The 7,441-nt window shown below is 36.0% G+C and overlaps 1 non-coding gene across 1 annotated transcript; it reads left to right on the top strand.

Moving 5' to 3' along the window:
* The first annotated feature begins 564 nt into the window (after nt 1–564).
* LOC112912063 (small nucleolar RNA U13) lies at nt 565–670 on the top strand. The gene has a single exon (XR_003233464.1). It is a non-coding gene; the product is annotated as a small nucleolar RNA U13 (small nucleolar RNA).
* Nucleotides 671–7,441: the final 6,771 nt, after the last annotated feature.

Raw genomic sequence — 7,441 nt, 5'->3', positions numbered from 1 at the left:
GCTTTGTATCAGGACACCAGGGGAGCTGGCCCAGTCTGTGCCAGGCTAAGAATAGCCTAATTTTCCGCAGAAGTTACTGCCATCACATCATGTAAATCCAAAATAAATGTATGGCCAATATGAATTCCTCTCATATACCTACCATTCTTGGAGTCATACGAGTAACCATCAGACAGCAAGAGGGGAAACGTGTCCAAGGAGAAAGCAGAGTGGCCCCAGGCCATGTTCCTAAGAGGTTGTAGAATAAAATATTTTACATTTGCAAACTCTTACCAAAATTTTCCACTTTGTGGAGCCAGTATCCGGCTCCCTCTCAGAGGCCTGGAAGGTGCATGTGGAAGAGAGGGACCCTACAGGTTGAGCTTTGTCATGTTCATGGTAAATCAGCCTCTGCAAACGTGATACACAGGGACTTCCCATGGTGCGGACCTTGGTAAAGGCTAAGGCCCAGTTAAGCCTTAGGAAAGAGCTGAATAAAACCAACTCTACAGAGGATTGGAATACAGCTTTCCAGTGACTGTACAGGTAGAAAATATGAAGGAATAAATGTGTAGCATGTCACTGATCCATTTGTAGTTCATAAGCATGATGATTGGGTGTTCATGCCTTCATGTGACACATGCCTCCCTGAAACCTTGTTATATGACCTCGGCACATTTCCTGTCTGACATGAAAAAAAGTTTAGCAGATCTACTTTAATATCAGTACTCTGAGCAGAACAGTTCCTCATGAAACAATTCAAGTTGGGGACATCTGGGTGGCTTAGTTTGTTGAGTGTCTGCCTTTGGCTCAGATCATGATCCCTGGGTTCCAGGATCGAGTCCCACATCGGGCTACCTCTACCACCCACTTGTGCGTTCTCTCTCTCTCTCTCTCTCTCTCTCTCTCTCCCTCTCCCTCTCCCTCTCTCTCCCTCTCCCTCTCTCAAATAATAAGTAAAATCTTAAAAAAACAAATTTCAAAATAGCCCAGGCAAGAAATGAGAATTTCTATTGCCATCCCAATTACTATATGTATAGACTTGTAACAAGTGAAACACCCAGATTTTAACTTTGTTAATATCAGTGACTGTACAGGTAGACCTGGTATTTTCCAATGTAGTCTCCAGAATATTGACTTTTTTAGGTAGAGGTTACTAACATAATTTTCATATCTATTAAAATAGTGATCTTTTAAAAAGTGGATTTCACAATTCTTAAAATCCATAACCATTCCCATTTTCAAGATATTTGTGTCAAAATTACTGAGGAAAAGAAACAAAATAAAAAAGCAAATGGTTTCCATAGATATTTTTTTATATCTTAATTTAGAAAGCAAATGAGATGAATGAGTCAAGGTGCGCCTTCAGTAATCTCTTCTCTCTTGGTTGGAACAAAGTCCTACATGGATAAGAGGGCAGGTGAGGCCAAGAGGTTGTTTCAGACTGGTGGACAGAGAATAGGCCAAGTGGGGCTACCTCTCCCAGGAGAAGCAGTCTTTCTCTTCTCTCTTTGGGGGTGCTGTAGGTGGTGTGAGTCTCCTTCTGTTTTACCCATGAATTCATCTGAAGTTATCAGGCCTGAAAGAGTCTGGACTAGTAATCTCAGGTTTCATTTTCTCCTGTCTTTGTGAATAATCCTAGGTTCATTTTTTTCTTTATTCTCTGTATTCCGATCTGTAATAACATTCACGAAGTCATGCTTAGCTTTTCTGGCATCCATCATGACTATCCTTGTAGGCACTTCATGTATTTGTAGGTTAAGGAAATCATTACAGACACAAAAGATGGGTGGAAAATCAGATGGACACACTAGTGCTTCAGCAAGGCCTGACTTTCAACTGGACAATTTTTTCTCTTCCTCATTCTTGAAGCCTCCCTGTCCCCTGGACTATTTTTCTGTAGAATCCTTTGTTCCAGGAACTCAATATCAATGTAGACATCTCGCTGACCTCAAAGTATACTTAGTAAAGAGACATGGATGGCCAGTGCTTGTGCTAATTAGAGACCACCTTGAAGACGTGATGAACATGGCTGGCAGCTCCTACCAGATTCCTATCTAAACCACCCAGATCCTATATTTTCCTCTAAAACCCCTCAGCTTTTACCCCAGAAGGATCTTCAGGTTTTGTGTGTGTGTGTGTGTGTGTGTGTGTGTGTGTGTGTGTGTATGTGTTTTAAGATTTTATTTATTTATTTATTTTAGAGAGGGCTAAAGAGAGTACATGAGTGGGGGGAGGGACAGGATCTCAAGCAGACTCCTTGCTGAGTACAGAACCTCAAATGGGGCTCCATCCCAGGACCCTGAGATCATGACCTGAGCTGAAATCAAGTTGAATGCTCAACCAACTGAGCCACCCAGGTGCCTTGGTTCTGCAGTTTTGAAGACATTAGCCTGCTGTAGCCTCCTTCACCTAGCAAAGCAATAGCACCATCCTTCCTCTCTATCCCCAAACTCTGTCTTCATGTTTTATTTTGGTTCCAGAGTACAGAGATTGGTTTTCAACAACACAGCACGTTTTTGTTGATTTACAGGCATCTGTATCTGACAAATACAAGAATTTTTACCTAAAATTTTCTTGCACACCCTTGCCCCAGCCCCCAAGAAGTGGAAGAGCCTTTACAAAATACTATTTAGGGTATTAAAATTTTATAATTGAGGATTACCTCCCAAATTATTTCTGTGATATTTATTTATTTTTGTCATTTTAAAGCAGTTCACAAATTCACATTCACGGTTGCAAAATAAGAGCAAATATATTTTCAGCATTAGTATTTTCTTTTTTCTAACATATTAAAGGCATATCTTTTTCTTCACTATAATCCAATTTTTAAAAAATGTATAATGAATTTTCAGATGCAGTGTGAATCTATACTCCATTATTTAGATTTGGAATGTTATAAGTCTTGCTTACCCCCAAATCCCAATCAAATATTACTAAAATCTCATGAACATCTAAATAATACATCATACAAAGTGTAATACCAAGTAATTATTTGATATCTAGCTAGCTTGTTAGTGGTAAATGTTTGTTCTAAGTGCAATGATAGCATGTTGTGAATCAGATACTAATTATGTTTTACTTCTGTGTTGCATTAATTATGTATTGCAGTGTAAATAAAATTGAAAAATATAATAAAGACACATAAAAAGGCAAATAACAGTAAAGTATAAAAAGTCATAAGATTGGTTTATCAATTAAAACATAGTTTACTATAATATATATTTTTTTTACTTATTAGACACTTTTGAATTCAGAGCAAGCATTTGAATGCTGAGAGTTTAGAGTTAAAAGGTAGGTCTTTATACATTTTTAACCAAAGGGGGGCGAATTATTTCAGTTCTAGAACTTTTGCAATATGATAACTCTAAAAGCATTTCTATATATATTTTGAAAGACTGAGTACAACCTGCCTAGTAACTTTAGTCCAGAAATACATAGAGTGTAAACTCTTTACTTTTAATAGGTCGTCAGCGAAAAGGTGATATTAATGATAATAATTTTCCTTTCTCCTTAAAAAAGCATTCACATAGTCCACATTCTTATTTTTGTATTCTGGAAAATAGTCCTTAAAACTGTAGCAATTATATTTCTTAAATTAAGGAAAAAAACTCTTAAGAAAAGAATTGCATGTAATTGTTAAAAGAAAGAAACATGGGAAAAAATCACCAATACTATAAATTCATATATGTGTTATACATATATGCATTATGTGTAATATATGTGTAACATGTGTAATATACATATATTATACATAATACTGATACATAAAACTCCGAATTTGGTCCATATTCTCCATTTTTTTATAATCTCAAGTTCTAATAGCATTAGTAGGTTTTCTTTTAAAAGGAGATTTAGAATTGGCAATAGTCCCATCAAACCATTTTATATAACCTTGGAGCATATTTTGTGTAATGTGACTTTTCTCAAAGATTAAAAGGGAATTCATGCTTCTATATGCTTAAAATATAATTAGTTCAGACTTTGTTAATTTGAAATGTATTGTCATTTCCACTACTGCTATGCTGAAGCTTACCTCTTTAAAAAAATATTTACTGAAGAATTATTTGCATAAGGAAAGCACATAAATAATATGTCACGGTTGGATTACTTTTCACATCATAAACACACCCATGTAATAAGCATCCAGATCGAGGAACAAAACCTCACCAGCCAGAGGCAGACAGCTCTCCTACAGTTCCCTACTGACCGGTGGTCAGTCCTAGCTCCTTAAAGTTGATCCCGCCTCAACACTATACATTGGGTTGGTCTGTTTTTGAACTTTGCATAAAAGGAATCCTACAATATGCCTTCTTTTGTGTCTGGATTCCTCTGCTAGGTATTAGGTTTGTGAGATTGATTCACATTGGTGAGAGTATTTGCAGACTTTCCATTCTTATGGATGAATAGTATTTCATTGTGTGACCATTTCAAAATCATTCTCTAGTCTCCTATTGATGGACATTTAAGTAGTTTCTAGTTTGAGACTGTTGTGAATAATGCTGCCATTGACATTTTGTACATCTTTTGGCGAATGTATGTATACATTTCTGTTATGATAGAAACAGAGCCAGTGTTTTGACTTTAATGAGCCAAAACATAAGTATATATTCAGCCTGAGTAGATAATGTCAAATACTTCTCCAGTGTTTTCCAGGGTGATTGCATCAGTGTTTCCATGCTTACCAAGAGTGTATGTGACTTTTGATTTCTCTATATATTTACCCACAGTTAGCACTGCCTTTCCTTTTCATTTTGTTCATTCTGGTGGGAGAAACTTGCTTTCTTTTTGTTTTTATTTTTCTTAAAAAAAGATTTTATTTATTTATTAGACAGAGTGTGCAAACAGGGGAAGGAACAGGGTTAAGAAAAAGAGTCTCAAGTGGACTCTGAGCTGAGCATGGAATCTGACGTGGGGCTTGATCTCATGACCTTGAAATCATAACCTGAGTCAAGATCAAGAATTGGTCACTTAACTGACTGAGCCACCCAGGCATCCGCTTTCTTCTTCTGTGAAATATTTTCCTAGGCAAATTAACATGGGAAGTAATGATTAATTATAGCATGATTAACACATTTCCTTATACAGTTGTGATTGTCTCACCATTTGAAAATGACACATTTTCAGTGCCAAATGTTGCAATTAATGAAAACTAGTTGTATATAATACACTTTGCATTCCTTTTCTCCTTCTCTTTTATTCAAAGCTTTCTGTGTTCCTATGTAAACTTCATGTGTTATACCTTTGGGGTATAGTAAATTAAAAATTTGCTACAAATATCTTAAATTCTTAATGCATTATCCCTATTCAGAATCCTTTATATTCCATGGATCAATACTTACTATCATTTTTAAAAAAATAAATAAATTTAGAAGCAAGTGAAGGTAAAGTTGAAGTTCTTCTAATAGACATTATGTCATACCTTATAAATAAGATGACTTTAACTTCCAATAATCCTGGTTTGCACCTCTTGCCCTGGCAAAGTGCCCATTTCACCTACAAGAGTATCCTAGTCTGGATAATATATGAACACCCTACTCATAACCAACACCAGCTTGGTTCCAACAGTTCCATTAATTTTAAATAAAAATCTGATCCTGTCTTTCAGTATCTTTAGCCTGAAGTAACTTTGTACTTCATCTTTATCTGATTCAGCTCCTATTTGATGGAGTATTCTGTTAAAAATGAACATCTTTTGGAAATGAAAATATTTCCTGTTGACATAATAATATGTAATTTTGAAGTTGATCCCATAAGATAAACTTGAGCTTTTATATTTGTCCTTTTAACTCCTTTGAGGTCTTAGGCAATATTTCTCAGTGTTTCAGGATGGATTCATGATTGATTAGCTTACCATTTATACTTCTTTTCTTTTGTTATTTTTTTAATGATTATTTATTTATTTATTCATGAGAGACACGACACAGAAAGAGAGAGGCAGAGACATAGGCAGAGAGAGGAGTAGGCTCCCTATGGGGAGCCTAATGTGGAATTCAATCCCAGGACCTCAGGATCATGCCCTGAGCCAAAGGCAGATCCTCAACCACTGAGCCACTCAGGTGTCCCTATACTTATTTTCAAACATGAATTCATTTATTGATGTGATACGCTTTTTCTCAGTAATATTGTTAAAAGTTCATTTCATCATTTGATTTTCTTTTTTTGCTAAATTTTCTCTTAAAGTAATACAAATGTTTTGTAAAATGAGACTTTCTCACCTTTTAAATGTTCTTTTAAGAAAAGTAACAGTATGTATTTAATGCATGATGACAATGCAAATTAGTATAAGCCAGAGGTAAATAGTGTAAATGAGTATATGGAAATAACAAAATTTATCAAACTTACTTTTGCAATCTTGAATCCATTTTAGGATCAATCTTCTTTTATAAACTGAATCCTCGGTTGTATGTGGGTTACAATTTGGTATAGAGAGTTTTCCCTGAAAATTTTTGGGTGTTTTATCATAATGAAATAGGCTTATGGAACTTAAAATACTGACCAGTGACAAAGCATGTCTCAAAAGCTAACTCAGGGGTCCCTGGCCAGCTCACTTGATTAAGCATGCGACTCTTGGTTTCTACTCAGGTTATGATCTCAGGGGTGGTGAGATTGAGCCCCTTCTCAGGCTCCATGCTCAGCACAGAGTCTGCTTGAGATGCTTTCCTCCCTGCCTTGCCTTCTCTCTCTGTTTCTCCCCCTTCTTGTGCTCTCACTCTCTCTCTTAAATAAATAAATTAAATATTAAAAAAAAAAACAAACCTCAGCGGACTCAGAATTAACTCTCTTATAAGAAACATGGATTTGATGTTTAAGGGACCAGTTTTTTTCTGACAGCATAATGAAAATGATGGTAGGATGCAATCTGATTGGATGTCTTGTACTCAAAGCCAATTGATTTGTTATAGTATTTGGGAATCTTCCACTTATTGTGTGTCATTAAGCACGATCCTCTCTTTTGAGCATCTCTGCCTGCTTGAAATTCCCGGATTCTGATTCCACCTACTAATACTCAAAGTCCTGTTCTTCCTATACCCAGTCATAGCTACAGTCTCATTCCACTCCACTCCTAAGAGAGAGTTTGACCCTAACCTTTGAACCAGCAATCCTGGGGTTCTCAGAAATCAGGAACTGAGGGCATGATCAATGAACCATAGAGGGGAATTATGGTGAGTAGTCATTAGCAAGAGCACTGACATCATAAAATGAAAAGGTATGTGGGCATACTAGTACTTTAATAACCACTAAAAAGATTGCTGGGAACCACCTTCATTCAACATGTTATAAAGTAAGTATACTAGTTTATTGTTCTTTACAGTTCATTTCCTTTATGTGGTATGATATTTTGGTGAATGGTTGGAGCCTAGAAGCCAGTAGGAAGTAATTTTTAATCTTTGTGATTTTTGCATAAGTTATACTGTCTTTCTGAGTCTTAGCATTTCCTTATGTAATAAGGAGGTAATAA

Source organism: Vulpes vulpes, chromosome 12 (assembly GCF_048418805.1).
Source record: "Vulpes vulpes isolate BD-2025 chromosome 12, VulVul3, whole genome shotgun sequence".
NCBI classification, from domain to species: Eukaryota; Metazoa; Chordata; class Mammalia; order Carnivora; family Canidae; genus Vulpes; species Vulpes vulpes.
Note: the sequence above shows the minus strand (reverse complement) of the source record. Positions and strands in the feature narration are given on the sequence as shown.